Source organism: Monodelphis domestica, chromosome 2 (assembly GCF_027887165.1).
Source record: "Monodelphis domestica isolate mMonDom1 chromosome 2, mMonDom1.pri, whole genome shotgun sequence".
Classification (NCBI taxonomy): domain Eukaryota; kingdom Metazoa; phylum Chordata; class Mammalia; order Didelphimorphia; family Didelphidae; genus Monodelphis; species Monodelphis domestica.
Window position 1 is genome coordinate 446,181,784 of NC_077228.1, and position 21,281 is coordinate 446,203,064.

Sequence of the window (21,281 nt, forward strand, 5' to 3'; positions counted from 1 at the left end):
GAGTCCCTATATTTAGCTGATAAAAAATAAAAACCTCAATATACATTTAAAACAAAGAAAGATGCAAAGGTATGATGACATATTTATGGTTTTGTAATTTTGCAATTATTTGAGATTAGCGAAAGGATGGATAAATATCCTAAGGGAGAATTACATTTTTAAAAATGCATTTTCCATTACATATTAGTAATAACTCTTTTGTAGTCTCATGGTAAAGGTGGTAGATTTGGAAATTGGGGACCCTGGTTCAAATCTCAGGTCTGCTATTTCTCATCTATGTGACCTTGGATAAATTACCCAATTTCTGTGGGTCTGTACCATCATCTGTGAAATGAAGGGATAAGTGTTGGACCAGGTGTCCTCTGAGGTCTCTTCCAGCTCTAAATCTCTAATTCTATGATACATCTTTAGAAGGAGACCTCCATGTCTGTTTTCTATTTAATCCTTCATACCAATTTGTAGGAAAAGAAACAGAGCCAACAACAGAGAAGTACTAATATCAGTGTATTGACTTCTAAGAACTAGTGGCCCTTTGGAGAGTAAGGAAAAATCCTTCTTTGTATCTAAAATCTGCTGGGTGTTAATTTGACATGGCAATGAGATGAAAGTTAGGCTCATGCTAGCTTCCACATCAGAGGATTGGAATGCAGGCTACTTAGCATAGGAGTCAAACAATTCACTGGCAATAGATTGCTTTCCACTTGTAGATCTGCTAAATAAATAGAAAACTAATTAACAGTGTGGTATGGCAGATGTAGCAGGTTTGAATTTCATTAGAGCACTAGCTAAGAACTGAAGGCATCATGAAGTCATTTTCTGTCCCACTGTCTGATGAATCTTTCATGCTCTCTTTTCTGGGGGACCGAACAACCACTACCCCAGCTTCTCTTTAAGCATTTCTGGTTTCTCTATTATATTTTCACTTTGATTAAAAGGAAAGAAGAAAGAAAAATGCTAAGTTCCTGAAATTAGTCCAAGATAAAGAATTCCTCTCATTTTCTTGTCAAATTATTTTGGTTCTCAAACAGCAGGGCTATATTTCCCTTTTGTTGCGTTTATGGATTTCTGTTAAACTATTTAAAGCTTTATTAAATATCTGTGTTTTGTGAGGCTATTTGAAGATCTCCTAAAGTTTCCCTCACCCCCTTTGAAGAAAAATAACTATAGGTTATAATACCTAATTTAAGACATCACAAAATAATGGAGATTCATAGAAAGAAAAAGCTATGTCCAGAATTTTTAAAAATAGGTTAACATATTTGTTTTTAACTATCTTTTACAAATTTTTTTTAAATGCTCAACTCTATTCCTTGTGTCTGAGTTGCATAATCCAAATTCTGCAGCATTAATTAACAATACAAGTAGTGTTTGGCCTAAATGAAAGAAAATAAAATAATTAGGTTACTTAGGAAGTAGGGAGTCATATGATTTTACTTTGCATGGGTAATAAATGACACCAAGTTACTGTTTAACAGGAAGCTTTAACAGGACAGCTGGTGGCAGAACCTGGTGGAAATTCTTTAGCCAACACCTGACTGAAAACCAGTTTGCTCCATCTCTGAGGTTACCGATGCCTAGACCAAACTCCCCATTTCTGAACAAGGCAGATGATACGTTGGAAGAAATACTGAGAAGTGGGTGAAGGAGGTGTTCCTACCACTTTTTTCTAAAAAACAGTTGGCTGTATCTGGATGTTCACCTCCTTAGTAAGTGGAAAGGAGTCTATATTCCCCAAAGGTGTTTTCCACAAGTGGGAAAGAAATACCAGTGGCCTTTTCCTATCTTGCATATTTGGACCTTTGAATTTCTGCATATTTTGTCACACTTGACATAACTGTGTTCCAGATGAAAGAAGGAACCTAGTCTTTCAAGTGGCCATTATGAAGCTAAGTGCATAAATATGCATGAGAGGTCATTATTATCACAGGATGACACTTAAAAGATTCTAGTGTCTCTTACTAAGATTTTTCATCTTGCATTTTCACATCACCATGTCTGTTTGTGCTTTGGAGGTTTTCCATGGGATGGGGGGTGGGGGTGGGGTGGAGGGAGTTGTATAGGATTCAAAACAGGAATGATCCTTGAAGGTTCATCTTTCCTTAAACCAAGGCAAATGATGGATTTTAGAGCTGCCTCAGAAGGGACCAAGAGGAAAATGAGGCCCAGAGAGCTTAAGTCATTTATCTAAGAGTCACCGAGAGTGACAGGACTCTTTAAGTCCAGAGCTCATTTCAAGCAGTATGATACCTCCTATCCCAAATGGATCTACCACCCAGAAGCCTCTGCCAGGCTTTGTGGTCCAGTCTCTGAAAGTGCAAAGAAGGCCAAGATGAAAGTCCCATTAGAGAGGGGCTGAAGCACAGTCTCTACACCTGAGATCTGCTCATTTGGGGAAGTATATTTTCAGAGCATTATCTGAAAAGCTTAAGACTCTGTGGGAAGGCAGACTGCTTTCTTCAGCAAAACCTTCAAACTTGGAGGAAGGACTCACTTCTTGAAGATCAGCTTCTCAGTTGATTGAGAGTTAATTGCCTTTGGGACTCTGCGTGGGTAAAGTGGGAAAGGCAATGGTGTCTAGTTAGCTAGACTGTGTGATGCCATTATCAAATAATCCGTTTTCCTTCCCCATTTGTGTAAATGCATGCACATGCAGAGTTTGGTGTAGTAAACAGAGAGCTGATGTTAGAGTTGGGAAGGCATTAGTTTGAGACCCATCCCTGACACATGTTAGCTATGTGACTAAAGGGTAAGTCGTTTAACCCATCAATAGCCCAGGCAAATCTCTAAGACCAGACATTTCAAGTGAGCAACTATACTTCCATCAGCGTGGGGAGTTTCCATACTGCAGGTTAGTTAGCAAACATTTACTAAGCATTTACTATGTGAGAACCTGAGTGCTAAGTTCCTTATGCTGATGAAATCCTAGGTGTGACATCCCACTTCACCCCCACCAAAGTACAAGTGCCATTTCCAACAGTTTGGGAGACTCTAGGGATGTTTAGAGACTTGGAAAGGAAATTCTTTTCAAAAATTTTACTTGAAGGTCCATTACTTCTAGCTAAATCGGTATATAATATTTTAGATGGAAGAGAGGAGGAAAAACCAGGAAAAAAAAGTACGGCAGCCTCATTTCCCTCCTTGGACTAATTTAATAGTGAATTAGAAATTCTTCTGTTTAAGGAGGGGGGCTTACCCCAAATTCTGGGCATTCTCACACTGTCCTCTTCCACCAACTTTTTAATCTGTCTGAGGTCCCCAAACCTCAGTTACTCTTGCTTCTTCTGGTTACATTACAGTAATCAATCAATCAATCAAAAGAACTATATTAAGCATCTACTATGCGCCAGGCACTGTGCTGGCACTGGAAACTACAAAGAGAATAATGAAACAGTTTCTGCTCCCAAGAAACACATATGTACATTCTCTTTGTATTTACATACATGTAAATACAAAGAGAACAAATACAAAATAAATCCAAGGTAATGAAATACAAGAGAAGTTTGGAAGAAGGGTGAATTATGGAGGGGAAGATGATGAGTTTTAATTGACACATGCTGAGATTAAGATGTGTTTGAGACACCTCGTTTAAAACATCCAATAAGCAAATGTAGTTCTGAGATAAAATCTCAGTAAAAATCCCCAATTTTCTCTTTAAGAAGGGAAGAATTGTGCCCTACTCTCCAACAGCAGCGCCCAGTTCAGTGTTTAACTCTCTAAACATCTCTGATAATTCCTATCAAGTGTCTACATATGGAACCTTCCTTGACCCCCTGATTTTAAGCAATTTCTACCATCATACCATGAATTCTCTCCAGAGCTATCTACTTTCTCATTGCCTTCTAAATCTTCCTACTTATAGTGCTCTAAGGTGGAATTCAAGTGCACTCATTTGTTGCTCTGCAATGCTGACATCTTGTAAAATCTATTTCTATCACACCACAGACACATCATTTGGCCCTTCCCTTTTTTCAGAATTTTCCCCAAGTATCACCTCCTCTGTGAAGTTCTTGCAGACAAACCCTTTTTGGCTTCAGACACTCCAAACACCACAATAACTCATCTGTCTGGTTTCCTAATCCTCGTCATGTATCCCTTTGGCCTCCTGTTTCTTTTTCACATTTGCTTCTTTGAAAAATTTCTTCTAATTTGTCCACCCTCACTTTATACAGTGAACCTCCAATTCTTCCATTTTCTTCAAAATAAAAGTAATTTCTGGCACATAACCAAAGTTTGTTGACTGACTAACAAAATTACTGAACCCACCCACGTTTATACTACTTCTTTCAAGTGACTCATACCCTCTTTCCCAAATCTCAGAATCACAGGGTTGGAAGGAAACTTCTGAGATCATCTAATCCTACCCTCTTCTCCAATTACAGCTATGCCCAGACAGATAATTATCCATGTAGGGAAAAAAAATAGTAAATTTATAGTCACCAAAATGGCCTGCAAAAATCTCTTGCAAAATTCCTGGGACTTGGGCAAGGTCAGCTTCTGCCATACATGGTTGGTGGTTTCTGCAGTGAAGCTTTCATGAGTTTCTACCAATTGCTTTGGACTATAACAGTTCATTTGTGACCACCATTTGTTTTCCCTCTGTGATTCAGCATATGTTTGTCTTCGGTGCAAGCCTTTGTGGTCCATACTCACCAACACCCTGCAATTTTTACAAATGACTTGCAAATATTTGTGTATATCAGTTTGGAATACTATATCAAGTACTCTAAACTGCCACTTTTGAAACATGTTTCCATTTTGATATATTTCTTACATTAAATACTTCCTCTTCTAGTAGTCCTTTTACCTTCATCAAAGCTCAGTGTCTTCTCTTTTCTCTCCGAAGAGCCCAAAACTGGTCTTAGGCACAGAAATACCCAAACAGAATATAATATCCCATGACAGGATGTCTTTCATGTGCAGACCAAAATAGTATTGGCCTTTTGTGCAGCTGTATTCCTTTCTAAACTTAAGCCTAATTTCATAACTATTCTCACCTCTAATATCTCTGAGCTTCGTTTTCTAGGGGGAAGGGTAGGATTGTTCTTTCAAATCAATTCTACTTTATCCAAAAATTAATGTCCCTGTATCTTGGACTACTAAATCTGAGTATCCTTTTCCAGTTTCTTCTCTTACCTCAGCTCTGGTATAAGGCCTGGGTCCAAAGAAGGATGGGGGGGCAGGGAAGGGACATCACTAATTCCTTCTAGCAGGCCACCTCATGATAGTTATGAGTCTGCCAGTTGGATTCCTCTACTGTATTCTGATGTTATGACTCTTATCTTTTCTGGGTTTGCTACATTCAAGGCATCTATATTGAGAAAAGTCATAGGGTCTGGGGCTTGGTTTCCTTATCTATAAAATGAAGAGAGGCTAAATGGTCTTCAAGACCTCTTCTAGCTCTAGATCTGTGATGCTCTGAACTTATTTTTCTCCTTCTCCTTAAGCTGGTCCTGCAAAACAACATCTGAAACTCTCAAGTGTTTTAAAGGGAGATTTACTACAAAGCAAAACATAGGAAACAGAAGAGTGAAGGGGCTATGAGGTCACAAGAATTAATGAAAAGGATAACATTTTCACAGGTTGAAAAGCTTCTTATAGTCTAGCCATTGTCCTTAGCATCAACTAGATTCCTTTTTAATTTTTAAAAATATTTTGAACATAAAATGCGATAAAATAGGCATTTCCATATGCACAGAGAACAGAAAAAGAAGAATTTACACGAAATTAGAAATCTCCTTCATTTACAACTATGTTTAATGTATATAATCAATTCAACCATAGAAATATGCACTCTGAGTTGAATTGGACATCCTAGTCTAGATATCTTGTAGGAATATAGGACTCTCTCTGACATCCCTAACAAATGGTTAAAAAGTCTTTGCAACTTAATAGTTTCAGGAAAGAGTTCACTATTTAGAGAGGCACACTGTCATTTCTGGATAGCTCTAATTGTTGGAAAGTTCCTCCTAAATACAGAGAACTGAGCCAAATATATAAGAATACAGGTCATTTCACAACTGATAAATGGTCAAAGGATATAAGCAGGCAGTTTTCAGATAATGAAATCAAGTCAATCTATAATCATATTAAAAAAATGCTCTAAATTACTTTTTTAAAAAAATCCTTACCTTCTGTATTAGAATCAATACTGTGTATTGGTTCCAAGGCAGAAGAGCAATAAGAGCTAGGCAATTGGGGTCACACAACTAGGAAGTATCTGAGGTTGGGTTTGAACTAAGGACCTCCCATCTCTGGGCCTGGCTCTCAATCCACTGTGCAACTTAGCTACCTCCTCTAAATCACTCTTGATTAGAGAAATGCTAATTAAAACAACTCTGAGGTACCACTTCTATCAGATTGGCTAATATGGGAGAAAAGAAAAATAACAAATGTTGAAGGGAGTTTGGGAAAATTGGGCCGCTAATGCATTGTTGGTGGAGGTGTGAACTGATCCAACCATTCTGGAGAGCTTTTTGGAACTATTTCAAAAGTGTTTTAAAATTAAGAATGCCCCTTGATCCAGCAATACCACTACTTAGGTATATATCCCAAAGTGATCAAATAAAAAAAGGAGAGAAAGAACCTATTTTATATTCGTTCATTTTGTGATGGCAAAGAATTGGAAACTGAGGATATAGCTATCAACTGGGGAATGCCTGAATAAGTCATGGCATATTGTTATAATGGAATACCATTGTGCTATAAAGAATGATGTACAGGATGATTTCAGAAAAACCTGGAAAAACCTACATGAACTGCTGCAGAGTGAAGTGAGCAGAAACTGGAGAACATTGTACACAGTAATAGCAATATTATATGATGAACAATTGTGAATGCCTTAGCTATTCTTAGGAGTACAGTGATCCAAGACAATCTCCAAAGACTCATGATGAAAAATGCCATCTGCCTCCAGAGAAAGAATTGATGGAGTCTGAATGCAGACCAAAACATATTATATTTCACTTTCTTCATTTTTTTTGTTCAAGTTCTCTTCCACAAAATGACTAATATGGAAAATGTTTTATACTATTGCACATGTAAAATCTATTACAGATTGCTTGCCATTGTAAGGAGGAAGAAAGGGAAAAGTAAAGGGAAGGGAAGAATTTGGCTTAAACTTAAAAAAGCTAAGGTTAAAGTTGTTTTTGTAAGTACTTGAGGAAAAAATATTATTAAAAAGCAAGAAAAAAAGTTCCTCCTTATATTGAATTAAATTCTGCCTCTCTGAATCCTTTATCCATTGACTGGATATAATACACAAAAGTTCAATCAACAAAGTGCAAAAGAGACCCATCATCCCTGACACTATCAACACCAGCCAAAGATCAATTGCCACCAAGGGTATGTCAAGTTGGCCCAGCCAAGACAGCAAGGTGCCCTGCAGGAGAGGCAGAGGAAGCATGCACCAGGTGCAAATCGCTACTAGTAACTCAACATGACTTCCCTCTAGACCCTCATAAAGGCTGCTTCTAGGTAGTCTTAACAGCCATCATCAAAAAAAAAAAAAAAGCAACCCTTATAGAAACTGGGACCAGTAACTTCCTTTGCAGGTTCTACAGTCCCTGCCTTCTTAGCAGTCACAATCATCGTAGAAACAGTAAGAAAAGTCATCAAAGTGCTTGGCACAGTTAAATGATTTAACATCAGAAATAGTTATGGTTTTATCAATGGAAACGAAACCAGAGACGATACATAGCCATCTGCCTAGCTGCTTCCCCCAAAGACCATTGGATCTTTCTATCTAAAGCCAGCAGGCAAACATTGAATATTGATTATCTCTATTACAATATAAGATCTTTGAGGGCAGAAACTGTCTTTATTATTTGTATGCTAGTGATTTCTACTTAAGTATTTAATAAATGTTTTTTCGTTTATATCCTCCTTATTATACCACTGATTACATCCAGATCTCAGCCTTAGAACGTTTCCACCATTTGTCACTTTCATGTATCAATTTTTTATGCAGAGCAGCTTTCATAATCTTTTAATTCTTTTTTAAACATCTCATGGCTCCCTCTTCCCCTCTTTTTCTGAGAATTTTGACTCATTTTATAGAAAAAAAATGAGGCCTCTTCTGTCTTCCTCATCTCCAAATGCTCAGGTGCCCTCTGCCCCTCTCTCCTCCTTCACCTGTCTCACATGAAGGAGTGACCCTTCTCCTTGCTAAGGCTAACATTCCTACTTCTTCAAGTGATTCCATTTCATCCTTTCTCTTCCAACAGATTGCCCCCTTTGTCATCCCCATTCTTTCACTTATTTTCAATCTTTCCCTCTTTAGAGGATTCTTTCCTACTACCTACCAGCGTGTTCATGTTTTCCCTTCCTGGCAATAAGAAGTAATATAACTCTTCCCAAGAGTCCAAGACCAGTAAGTCATGGTTATGACTGAAAATGCAACTAGTGATAGAAATGATAGGGTTAAGAGGAGGAACCATGTCTCAGTGAGTGCAAGAAGATGGAGAGAGTGAGAAACCAAAAGATTTAAAATGCAACCCAATTTGTTGCCTATGGAACAAGCATTCCATAGAGCACAATGAGAATGTTGGATAGTTTTAGAGTAGGGTTAAGATAAGAGGATTTAGGGGAATGGGGATAAAGAGAGCAATCAGGTAGAGAATGGTGCTTGGAAGATATAAGCCAGAATCACTGGGCTAGGATGAATATGATGGAGTGGGGATATGTAAATCACTGAGGAATGAGTTCAGTTGGTTGTCATTTCATTTCCCATAGGAGTTTAGTCTTAAGTGGAGTCATCCTAGGTTTTCAGACAACTGAGTGTGACTGGAAATCTAGAGGCAGAGAGAGAGAGAGAGAGAGAGAGAGAGAGAGAGAGAGAGAGAGAGGCCACGCAAGGTGCCCACATGCAGGCAAAGTAAATCCTGGGAGAGCAGAGAGGGTTCATGACTGGAGTGCCAGAAAGAGCAAACAGGGCTTTGTCTCAGCAAATTCAGGGCACTCTCAGCCCTTTTCTTCATCAGTTGGAAGCAGTAGAGCAACTAGTCAGCAAGAATAGTTAAAATAGCTTCCAAATAAGAGATTTTTCCTGTCCTATTCCTACTCCTCTGTCCCATATAGTAGCTTTTCTAAAAGAAGTTTCATGGTTTCTGTCTCCCCACCTCAGAGCACTTCCTAGCCTACTACTCCTTCCTTTCCCTCAACTGAGGACATGCTTCATACCATCTTCCTTGGGATCACTAGTTCTTTCTCTTCCCCTATCTCCCTAAGCTACACACAGGGACTCTCTCTATATACCTCCTTTACCCAACTCCCAACTCAGGCCTCATGTCTTTATCCAATGAAGGTAAAACATACTGTAATTTGGCACAGAAGTCAAATCTTTATTGGATCAAATCCATTCTTCACTGTTTCCCATGATGAGGGGGGGAAACATCTTTCATAAGTTCTTCTAAATAGCATTTTAGAAGAATTAAATCCAGTAGACCTCTATGGAATATATCTTGTCTCTGCTTCCCTAATGACTCCCCCTGTTCCAGGCAAATCTGTTATATTGGAAAGGTCTGGAGCTGCCGATATTTATAGATGCCCCCATTTCATTAGGTAAATGTTACCTTTTCAATGACTACGTTTAGGTTCTCTTTTTTCCCTCCCTGGCAAGAGAGTTAACTGTGCATCAGAGTCTATTAATCTTACAAACAGTTATGGTGCTGAATAGGCTGAATCAAACAGCTGAGGTTTGAAAGAAAAAGTTGGCTTTAGAGAGCCATAATAATGAAACTCTGTGATGTATAATCACGTCTTCTGGTGATTAGGAATAAATCTTTGAGTTTCAGAAATCTTAAATATACATGTTCTTCAGTTTTTACAAATGATGAAATAGAAAATATGTGAAAAGACTGATGTTCTTTGATAGACAGTTAATGTGATTTAGCTAAGTTTGGTCAACTCATTCTAAGCTTGACCTTGGCCCTTTGTTTTTAATACAGCTTCATTCCCTTCCTCTTTAAGCTCTAAAACAGTTCACTAGAGTTCATCTTCTCTGTCCTTCCATCAGTCCCACTGGAGAGATAAGAAAGAGAAAGAGCAGGAGGAGGTCGTGGGTTGTGTTGCTGTCCTGTTCAATCTAGAGATGTGTTTATCTATCTCTTAAATTTTGTGCAGTGGCATAAAAAAGGAATTTATCTTTCCCCCAGATGCAACAAACAGATGCTGGGGACCAGGGACCTTGCATAATCAATGAATGATATGTTATAAAATCTTTAAAACTGCTGAAAGAAATCAGAATTTCAGCAAATTTCCGTCTTGTAGGGCTGTTTGTTTTGATCAACTAAAGGGGGGGGGAGGGAGAAAACCAGTTGTGCATAAAACCCCATCTGTTATTATAGCTTGGTATGAATGCAGTCAGAAAAGGAATAGTGTGGTATTTGAACTATGTTATTGACCAAGTAGAAGTTGAGGACTGCATCAGCGATATTGATAATGCTGCCATAATCAATCAGCATTTAACTTTTTGTAAAGATGGAGGAGGTGATCGGTTCTTTCCATTTTAATGTGAATCTTCAGAGTAATTTTGTAAGCTGTTTAAATTACGCTCCCATTTTACAACACTACATAATTTGATTATAGAAACCATCTTCTAACTCTTGGTTATGCAGATGTTCCATCAAAATGATTTTTCCATGTTTTGATAGAAGTTTATAAAAGTTTCAGGGTATTTAAGAATAACACAAATGGCTGCTTCACATCCACAACAGCATGGGGGTAACTCATGCTGAGCAAGATCTTTTATGGCTTGGAGTCTTTGAAAAGTCTTGCTTCAGAAAGAAGGATTTCAAAAATAAAGGTTCCCTTTGTATCTTTCCTTAAGAGTTAAATTATTAAACTAAGTTTGATTGATGACTTTTGTTTTCAAATTAAGTCATTTAAGAATATACCTTCTCCCCATCACTGAATCCTCCTTTCTAACAAAATGAAACAGTTAAGCAAAAGCAACTTACAGAGTAACCTGTCTGACAATGGATATATAACACAGGCTCCAGAGCTGGCTACCTCAACCTGGCCTTGCTACTGGCAAGTTGAGTCTCCAGAGAACAGCTTCTAGGTTTCCTCTGACCTCTAAGGGATAGGGGTGTTTACCTACTACTATATCTAATGAGTCCCTACTGATATATTTCCCCATTGATTATCAGTCAATATCAATTAGCTGGCCAGAATTAATTAGCTTTTAGAAATGGGCATTCTCTATGAGCGTAATTGGTACAGTTGGTGTGGAAACCCACCCCCCAAAAGCCAGTCTATACAGAGTCTGGGAGAAAATAGATTTAAATTAGTAAGCACATTTGGCAAAGGAGGAACTCCTAACACTCGAAGCTCTTTTGCAATGTTCCCCCTTATCTATGATATATGATTTTTCTTCTAGGTTCCTAATAGAGCCTTGAATCTGCCTTTCTTCATTCCCATCAACTCAGTCCTCAGCAACCAGTGCAGAAACTGTTGTACCCAGGACCCAGAGGGGTCATCAATGAAAAAATCCAAACCCTCAAGTCTTTTGAAGTTTACAAGTTTTTCTCTAGTCAAGGTGGGTGGTAGTGAAGGACTGAGTATGAGGTTCTTCTCCTTCCCAAAAGCAACTTATTGTCAGGAATGGCTTCCTCTTCTCTTTGTTACCAATACTCAAATCCTGGAGTTCTAAGAAGCTCTTCTTTTTTGTGGGTGATCCATAGGATATGATCAAGTTTCTTCAACTGATCTGAACATACTTCCCATGCACAGTATTATTGCAGACCCTCCAGTGGTCTTCAAAGACATCGAAATTGATCAAGGACTTTTTTTGTACTTAGTCTATAGCTCATGATTGGTTGGAGCAGCTGGGTGGTTCCTTGGATAGAATGCTAGGTCTGAAGTCAGAAAAACTCATCTTGCTAAATTAAAATCTGGCCTCAGACACTTGGTAGCTGTGTGACCTTGGACAAGTCACTTAACTCTAAAAGCCTTAGTTTTCTCCTATAAAATGAGCTGGAGAAGGAAATAGTAAATCACTCCAGTATCTTTGCCAAGAAAACCTCAAATGGAGTCACAATAAATTGAACAAAAACAATAATATGATTGATTGATTGGTTGATTCAAATGATATATGTGTTCCCAAGTGACAAAGGTATATGAATGTAGCATCTCTTTGGTTACTTTTAAGTGAAGTGATTTGACTGATTGTTTCAATTAGCCCCACCCTTACATTGAGACTATTCAGCATCTATAGTCCATGGCCTGCCTCTTTACAGAAAGAAGGGAAATTTATTCTATTATCTGTTCTCCAAGACAAAAATTATTTATTACAATTGTTCTAAGTCTGACTTCCTACCACCATTCCCTATATCTAACAATATTGTAGAGGCTGCTGAGTAGCACAGTGGAGAGTGTGCTGGACTGAATCAAGAAGTTCTGCCTCAAACATTTATAAGGTGTTACCCTGGGAAGTCATTTAACCTTTCTCAGCCTCAGTTTATTGATTTGTAGGATTAAATTTACAGAATTAAAAAAACTGGCTGAGGAATCATCACAACTTCCAGCTTATTGACTGCCCAATGATATGGTTTGTCTGGGTTTGGAGATTTGATAACACTGAGATAGGTGCTCTCTTACTGCAACCTTACCAGGACTTCATTTCCTTCTTAACTGTTTTGTAATAGTCTTCACAGTCTGGAAGTCATTCTGCTTAAAAGAGAAAACAAACAAAATCAGAGTTGAGTAACTCTGCTTTCTTTCTTTGTTTTCTCTTCTTGTATCCTCCTGTTTTATCCAACACAGTTTAAAAAAAAAACAAAACACCTCCTTTTGTTGTCCTAGCATTTGTCATCAGGCTTGGCTCATCATTCAAAGTCTTATAGATCTGACACTATTTGGGGAAAGTGTTATGGCTTTCATTCCATGACTCAGTACATCTATGAAGTAAAATCAGTCCCTCTACATTAAGACTTCTATTTTCTTTTATTTATTGCCTAAACTTTGGACATTTTCATATAGACCCTTGAGGTCATGTGTTTTACTACTGACTTCTTTCTTGGATTTAGTCTTAAATGAATTTCTGGGGGACTTCGTTTCTATTCTTTTTTCTTCCTTGCTACCCACTATATATTATCTACCTTTGGGAATTTACATAGGCAGTGTTCTCCTTGCCCCCATCTTTATAGATTAAAGTTCTTTTGATTAGATTTGCAAGATAAATACATTCTTATCTGTGTTTGTTAAGTATAATCCCTCTAGGAACATGAGTTTGACACAACTGAACACCCCCTTCTTCTGCATACTATATTCTCCCTAGATTTTTATGACACTACTTTTTTGTGTTTCTCCTCCTAGGAATTTTTTCTTAGGGAGTTCATTGATGGTTTTGTTCAATTTGGGATTATTTAAGTATTCTATTTTCTCTCTTGTTAATCTGGAAAATTTATATTTTTGTAAATATTCATTCATTTTGCTTAGGTCATATCATCTTCTCTATTCAATAGACTCCAGTGGCCCATTATTGCATCCAGGATCAAATGTAAAATGCCTTTCGGGGGGTATTTAAAGCCCTTTACATTCTGGTTCCTTTTTACCTTTCCAGCTTTTTTACCCTTTACTTCCTGCCTCCCCTTTCCATTACTCACCCTAATTCTACCCTCATCTACTCTGTTTTCTTGCTGCTCCTGGCACAGGATTCTCCATCTCCCAGATCCATGCCTTTTCATTGCCTGCCTCTCTATAATACTCTTCTTCCTCACTTCTGCCCCTTTGTTGACCTGACCTCCTTTAAGGCTCATATCAAATCCCAATTTGTGCAAAAGGATTTTCTCAGTTCCCTTTTCTCTGTCCCCCCTGCCCAACCCCAGGGTTTTCTCTGTGATGCTGTCTTCCATTTACCCTATGTATATCTTGTATGAAGAGCACAAGTGCCCAGGGTCACACAGCTAGTAAGTTATCTGAAGTCAAATTTGAATTCAAGTCTTCACTACTGCAGGCCTGGAGCTCTAGATACTGTACCACCTAGCCGTCTACTAAATAGTTAAGACAGAATTCAATCTCATGTCCACTGACTCCAAGTTTAGTACTTTTTCTCCTATACCATATATACTAAATATTCTACACACCCAAACCCAGTAATCCAGCATCTCACTGTGTCCCCTAGAAAACATTTTACCTCTGTCCTATGTCGTTCTTGGATAAAAGATCTTTACCTACGTGGTCAACCACTAGTCAACCCTCTGTTTGCATGAGGTGCTCCCACAGAATTTGCTGCCCTACCTTCTGTTGGTATGTCTGATCCCTTGGCGTGCTCTCAGCTGGAGGAAAGGCTTATGGTCTCGTTCCAACTTCTGCTGATGGTAGGGCTATCACCACAATTTAGGGTCTTCCCTCAGTTGTCTGAGAAGTCCAGTGATGTTGTCAGCTGACACCAGGAACTCTGGTTATTAGAAGAGGAATCTGGGAATTCTCTTCCTGACCTAGTGAGTAGACTAAGTTCTATTACAGTTCTATAGTCAGATTATACAGCTCTTGTGAGAAGGAATGAAATTGAGGTAGGGCTCTTCTCTTGAAGCCACTGCCAGGAATTTATAGTACTGTTGCCTCAGAATGCAGGCTTTTTGCAGAGTCGGAGTGACAGTGAAAAGACTACTTACTAGTCAGAAAACCTACATCCAACACTTATTGCAATTATAGGTAAATCAGTCTCTGAGCTTCAGTTACCCCAGAGCATGACCTTTTCCCTTTCCCTTTCTTCTAGCCTCCATTTTGGTCTGATCTTTTACTGAGAGCCAGATGGCATCAATTTCGTTGGCATTATTCAGAGGGAGTGACCAAAATCTCATCTCATTCCCAGTGTACTCCATAGAGTTGGATCATACATTCCTTCCCAAAGTAAATACTCTTTTACTGGCCTAGGCATTAGTAAGACATGCAGCTGGCCCTGGGCTGGGCCCCAAACCCCTTCCTTAGTGAAACTTCCCTCTAAACTGAGCCCTTCAATGTGCATGCTTTGGGGTTGGAGGAAAGAAGAGGGGCCCTGCTATCCATCTCCATGGAAGGAACTGAAGGAGTCTGAATGAAGTTTGGAACATGCCATTTTCCACTTTTTTTTTTCCTTCATGTGTTTTTTCTTATATAAGTGACATGTCTTCTTTCACAATATGATGAACAGGGAAATATATTGCATGATAATATATGTATTACCTATATCATATTGGCCACAGTCTTTAGGAGGGGAATAAGGAAGGTGGAGAGAACATGAATCACAAAATGTCACATAACAATTGTTAAATATTGTTTCTACATGTAATTGGGAAAAAAAATATTTAAAAAAAATGTCCTCTGAATTTCTCCAATTGTGACCACTAACTTAAAGGTTAAAACTCACAGCTCCTGTTTCAGCTAATTTTTGGGAAGGACAGTGTGTTCCTAGAAACTGTGAAGGAAAAAAAAATGTTGTCTTCTTATACCATTTCTGTATACCTGTGGCTATGTGATATGACTGGGGTTGGGTGGGGAGGTGAGTGAATTCTTCAATTAGGTCTCAAGCTGAAATTCTGGGTTTCAAGTACCTGAGAAGAGTGAAACCAGGAAACAGAAAAGGTGGTAAATGTAGGAAACTCTGTGCCTGTGGCAACTCAGGTGGGACTTTTGAATTTCAATATTCTGCCACCTCAGGCTTCATGGTCTACTGGTCCCCTAAAAAAGAATTTGAAACCACCTCCCAAGCAAAGAGCAAAGTACCCTGTTAGGTTTGGAAATAAATAATGATAAAGCCAAAGCTTGGGCTTGGTTGGATAAGAAGAAATAAAATTAAAATTCAGAAATTTGTTTTAAATGGGCTGTTAATTGCTGTTGAGCTTTAAATATTTGAGTTTATTAATTTCTCCCTCACCCCCTGAATTATATTTCAGAAACATTCCCCTGTTATTAGGCTATTAAATCAGACTTATCAAAAGGGAAGCATTTATTTATATCTTCAGAGACATGTACATCTAATTAAGATAGTGTTACTGTGCATATTTTATATTAGGCAAATGTTTCCTGTGATTTCAGTTTAATCAGCTCTGAAGGGCCTTAATAAGCATTTGGCAGATTTGACTTAGGCTGGGAGGGGTAGATACCCTACATCATGCTAAATAGTATCTCCTTGGGAAAGCTTACCCAGAAAGAAGATGTCATTGCTAGATACTATGAGGTGATGGCTTATAGTTATAGGATTCAAAATGGCAACCCTCAGAAAATGAGAAAGTTTCAGATTGGCTGGGTTAGTTGAATATTGTCTGGATATCATAGGATACTATGAGGGTGATCTAAAATGACATATATGAAAACACATTGTCAGGAAAATGCTATCAAATGTTATCTCATTCAGTTTTATAGTAGCTTTAATATGTGCTTGCTATTCTTGTTAATGTTATTATTTAATCTGAATCAGGTGCTAACTCACTATCTTACTAGAGAGCCCTTAGACCAAGAAAGGATAATACAAAATGATATATGATATAGCTTTCCTTGTGGTAGGACAAACTCTAGAGTTGTATGGGAGACATAGTGACACCATGGAAAAGAAGGCCTAATTTGGAGTTAGAGCTCATAGATTTAAACTCTGACTTTTCTTTTATTATCTGTATTAATATTTACAATTAATTAATAAACAACTTTTTGTTGTTCAATCAGGAGTTTGCAACTTTATCTTCCCCTAAGGCACTGTCTGAGTAGGGTGGAGTAATTTTAAAAGTTCTCAATACATTCCTGATCAAGTACCTCCATTCTTAAAAATGGGGAATAGCTTAACCAAATCTTCTAAGGTACAGTCTGAGCAGTTTTAAGATTCACACTATAAAATTACAAAATATTATGTGGAAAAACAGCCTGGATAGTCCTTGCTTCAGCAGCATATATACTAAAATTGGAATGATACAGAGAAGATTAGCATGAAGATGACATGCAAATTCATGAAGCATTCCATATTTTTTTAAAGAATGATATTATAAGTAAATTAGGGGAACACAGAATAGTTTACCTGTCAGATCTATGGAGAAGGGAAGAAATTATACCAAACAGGAGACAGAGAACATCACAAGATTTAAATGAATAATTTTGGCTATATTAAATTTAAAAGATTTTGCACAAACATAACCGATGCAACCAAGAAGCAACAAACTAGAAAAAATATTTGTAAAAAATTTCTCTGATAAAGGTCTCATTTCTCAAATATATAAAGAACTAAGTCAAATTTATAGGAATCCAAGTCATTTCCTAATTGACAAATGGTCAAATGACATAATAAGCAGTTTGCAGATGAAAAAATCAAAGTAATCAAAAATCATATGAAAAATGTTCTAAATCACTTTTGATTAGAGAAATGTAAATTTAAACAACTCTGAGGTATCACCTCACCTCTATCAGATTGGCCAATATAATAGTACAGGGAAATGATAAACATTGGAGGGGACACAGCAAAATTGGGATACTGACACATTGCTGGTCGAGTTGTGAATTGATCAAACCATTCTGGAGGGCAATTTGGAATTACAACCAAAGGGCTATGAAATAGTGCATACTCTTTGATTCAGTAGTACCACTACTAGGTCTATATCCCAAAGAGATTTTTAAAAATGTGAAATGTTAGTCCACTTTTATAGCCACTCTTTTTGTGGTGGCAGAGTTGGAAACTAAAGGGATGTCCTTCAATTGTTAAATGGCTGAACAAATAATGGTGATGGAATACTATTGTCCTGTAAGGAATAATGAACAAGATGATTTCAGAAAGAACTGGGAAGACCTACATGAACTGATTCAGAATGAAATAAGCAGAACCAGGAGAACACTGTATTCAGTAATAGCAATATTGTGGGATGATCAGATGTGATACTAACAGCAATACAATGATTCAAGACAATTCTGAATGATTTATGAAAAAGAATGCTATCCATTTCCAGAGAAAGAAAGAATAAGAATGCAGATGGAAGCATATGACATCACTTATTTGTTTGAGTATATGTTTTAGGGTTTTGGTTTTATAAGATCATTCACATGCAAAAATGAATAATATGGGAACATGTTTTGCATGATAATACATGTATAACTTAGATTGAATTGCTTGACAGCTATGGAAGGGGGGAGGGGAAAAGGGACGGAGACAGTTTGGATCATATAACTTTGGAAAATTCATGTGGAAATTTTTTATTAAGATTTTTAAAAATAAAGTAAAAACATACTGGATATTTGGATAATAATGTGACATCCCTAAATTTCCATGTGAGCTTTAGTTTCTGTACTAGATCCAACTCCTATTAAGGGAAAAGATTTTATTAATTCAAGTCAACAGTCATTTGTAATATACTTCTTTTGTGCTTTAGGTATTTTTAACAATAATAACTAGCATTTATATTTAAATGTTTGTGAAGCACTTTGCTTATATTACCTTCTTTGATCCTTTGGGGGGGGAAGTATTATTATTATTTCTATATTACAGAAGAAGAAACTGAAACAGGCAAAGATTAAAGGAAATCATCCAGAGTCACATGGCTAAGTTAGTGTCTGAGGCAAGATTTGAACTCAAGTCTTTCTGATTTTAAGACCAGTTCTCTATACATAATACCTTCAACTATTATGTGCATTTATACAAGACAGCCTGAATTAGACTTTCATTAATACCTATTTGGATAGGCATCAAAGACACTCAAAGTTTATAAAAGATATGATTCTAGTGCTTAGGAAGCTTGTAGCTTAGTAGGATTGTATCTGTGGTACAAGTATAACCACAGAAGCGCCACTGTACTGTCCATTCTCTAAACATACCAGGAGATGCTAAGTTCAGAAGAGCAGCTTTCTGTTCTGTTCTATCTAAAGGGATAAAAGACTGACTACAATGAATTGTAACATCTTCAGAGAGAAGACAGCATTTAAGTGAGGCTTTAAAGGATATATGGCATTTCAATGAGTTGCAAATAGATAGATTGCTTCCATTGATTTGAGGGACATTGATCCAAGATATTCCCTCACTGGTGCCTGAAATTCCATCATTAGCATTTAGACATTCTAAATGTCATGGGAACTGGTGCTGGAGAGAATCTTAGAAATCTTCTAATTGATTTATTTATTTTATGGATGAAGAAATGATCAGCCCAAGATTCTCTCTCTCTCTCTCTCTCTCACACACCCACACCCACACACACAAACCAAGGTGATTCAGGAAGCAAATGAAGAAGGGACAAACAGATCATTCTAGACATAGTGAGAACCATGAGCAAAGGTACAAAAGTACCAGATTTATCCAAGATTTAAAATCCAAGATTTAAAAAAATTTGGAGAGAAATTTCAGGAAAAGAAGCTCATTAATTCCCTGAATCAAGAAAATGAACTTTGCCATAAAGAAACCTATATTGCATCAAAAGAACCAGAATGAACTTTGGGATATAATGAATCGAACTGAAGGAGGTTGAACACATTTATTCTGAGTGTAAACTCTTATGCCAAAGGCGATTGCCTCCAATTGGCTTTTTGTCAATGCACCTAGCAAACATTGGTTTTGCTCACTTTCTTCTATTTCCCTTTTATCTCCAACTATTTTAGTTTCCTCTTAGGATGTGCAATATTATATGCTCCTTGAGTTAGAAGATCTTTAGAGGTATAAGCTAGTTATGTTAAATGATTCTTTGGGGGAGACTAGTCTCCCAAAGAATCACAGGGGAAAATAATTAAGATAGGATAAACTCTCCCCTTGTCTATTTTTAGCTAATCAAATCAACAACTTAAAGTACCCTTACTTACTATTAAGTATGAGAGTTCACAAGTCACTTACTAGAGTAAGCTCACACCTCCAAAGGCCACTGTCTCCCACCTTGGGCAGTGCTGGGCAAATTGAAAGGCTGAAATTGGTTTCTGTGAAGAGGAGGAGAGACAGGAAGTAACATGGAAAAGGGGATATAAAAAGAGACCAACATGGTCTAAGGGATCATTCCTTTTCTGGAGTTTGGAGAGAGTGGCTGAGATTCCTTTCCTGGGCTTTGGAAGACTTTTTCCCTGGATCCTACATTGGCTTGCTGGGTGAATGACTTTGGAGGAGGCTGCACTGTGGACTTCTAGCTGAAGGATCCACATGGAGATAGGACTTTGGGAAGCCCCTGATGGACCTCACTAGAGAAGAGCTGGTGGACTTGTTAAAAGCTCTGTCTTTTTTCCACATTTCCACTTCACTCTTTCCACCTCTTTGTAAATAAAAACTGCTAAAAGTCATTTTGACTTAAGCTATAATATTTTAAAATAGGTGACCACCATATTTATAACTCTTATTTAGTATAAAACCTAAATTTAAACCTTATAGCACTTAATGATTAGAGTTAAATTTAATTGTATAGAAAGTGAGAGCATGTATGGGAGAGTGTGAACAGGCTACTTTGATTGGATCATGGACAATATAAAAAGGAGTTATATGAAAATGGTAATTAAACTTACATGACTAGAAATATTGGGTGGTATTACATTGTGTAAATACATTGTGTACCAGGGAAAAGAGTTTGAATTTTACTTGGTAGGCAACAGGGAGCCACCAGAAATATTGAGTAGAGTGGTGACATAATTTCTGTAGGAGGATTACAGTGGTATTGTCCTTAAGATTTGTCAAATTGATTTCAGAGGTTAGGAAAGGGAAAAGAGTATAAAGAATACAACAAAATTTCAAAGATGGGAGAGAAGATGAATAGTGGTGTCACTGACAGCTAGTAAAATAAGAAAAAGGAACAGTATTGTAGGGGGAGAGAAAATAATCAGTTCAGTTTTATTCTCATTGAATTTGAGATCCTGGCTTTCCATCTAGATGGAGATGTCCTATTAATAGTTGGAGGTGTGGTCTAAAGCTTCAGAGAGAGGTCAGGACTGGAAACTTAATACAATAAATATGTATTGAGCATGATGGCAGTGTGCTAAGAAACACAAAACTAAGAGTCATCTACATAGAGGTGATAGATAAAGATGTATAATTGAATAAATAACATCATTTTCCCAGTTTATTGCAAGAAAAGAATCTTATAATTTTAATATGTAATAATTAAAATTGGTTGCCAAATGTAATAATGGTTAAAAAAAAAGAATTGTTGTGGTCTCTGTTTATAAAAATTAAAGTTAAACTATGAGTCTGTTAGTAGCTTTATTTACAGGAAGGCAGAACTATTAAAGAGGGAAATGTAGGAAGGAGGTAGAAAATATTGCCTAGCTAAATACCTTATAATTGCCTACTCGAAGAAATCCAGCTCAACTGACAAAAGCTCCCTTAGGTCCCTATCTCCAACTGGAGTGACCATAGTCTATTCACC

General features: G+C 37.4%; 1 long non-coding RNA gene and 1 pseudogene across 2 annotated transcripts in view; one reads left to right on the forward strand and one right to left on the reverse strand.

The window, feature by feature from the left end:
* The window catches only part of LOC103098587 (uncharacterized), a 93,441-nt gene that overhangs the window by 15,164 nt on the left and 56,996 nt on the right, over positions 1–21,281 (reverse strand). For both annotated transcript variants that reach the window (XR_008915890.1, XR_008915891.1), the window contains exons 3-4: positions 14,239–14,398; positions 12,609–12,666 (exon numbers count right to left, since the gene is read on the reverse strand). This is a non-coding gene — a long non-coding RNA (uncharacterized LOC103098587). The remainder of the gene's footprint in view (positions 1–12,608; positions 12,667–14,238; positions 14,399–21,281) is intronic.
* Positions 16,848–16,939, forward strand: LOC130457693 (U6 spliceosomal RNA; annotated as a pseudogene).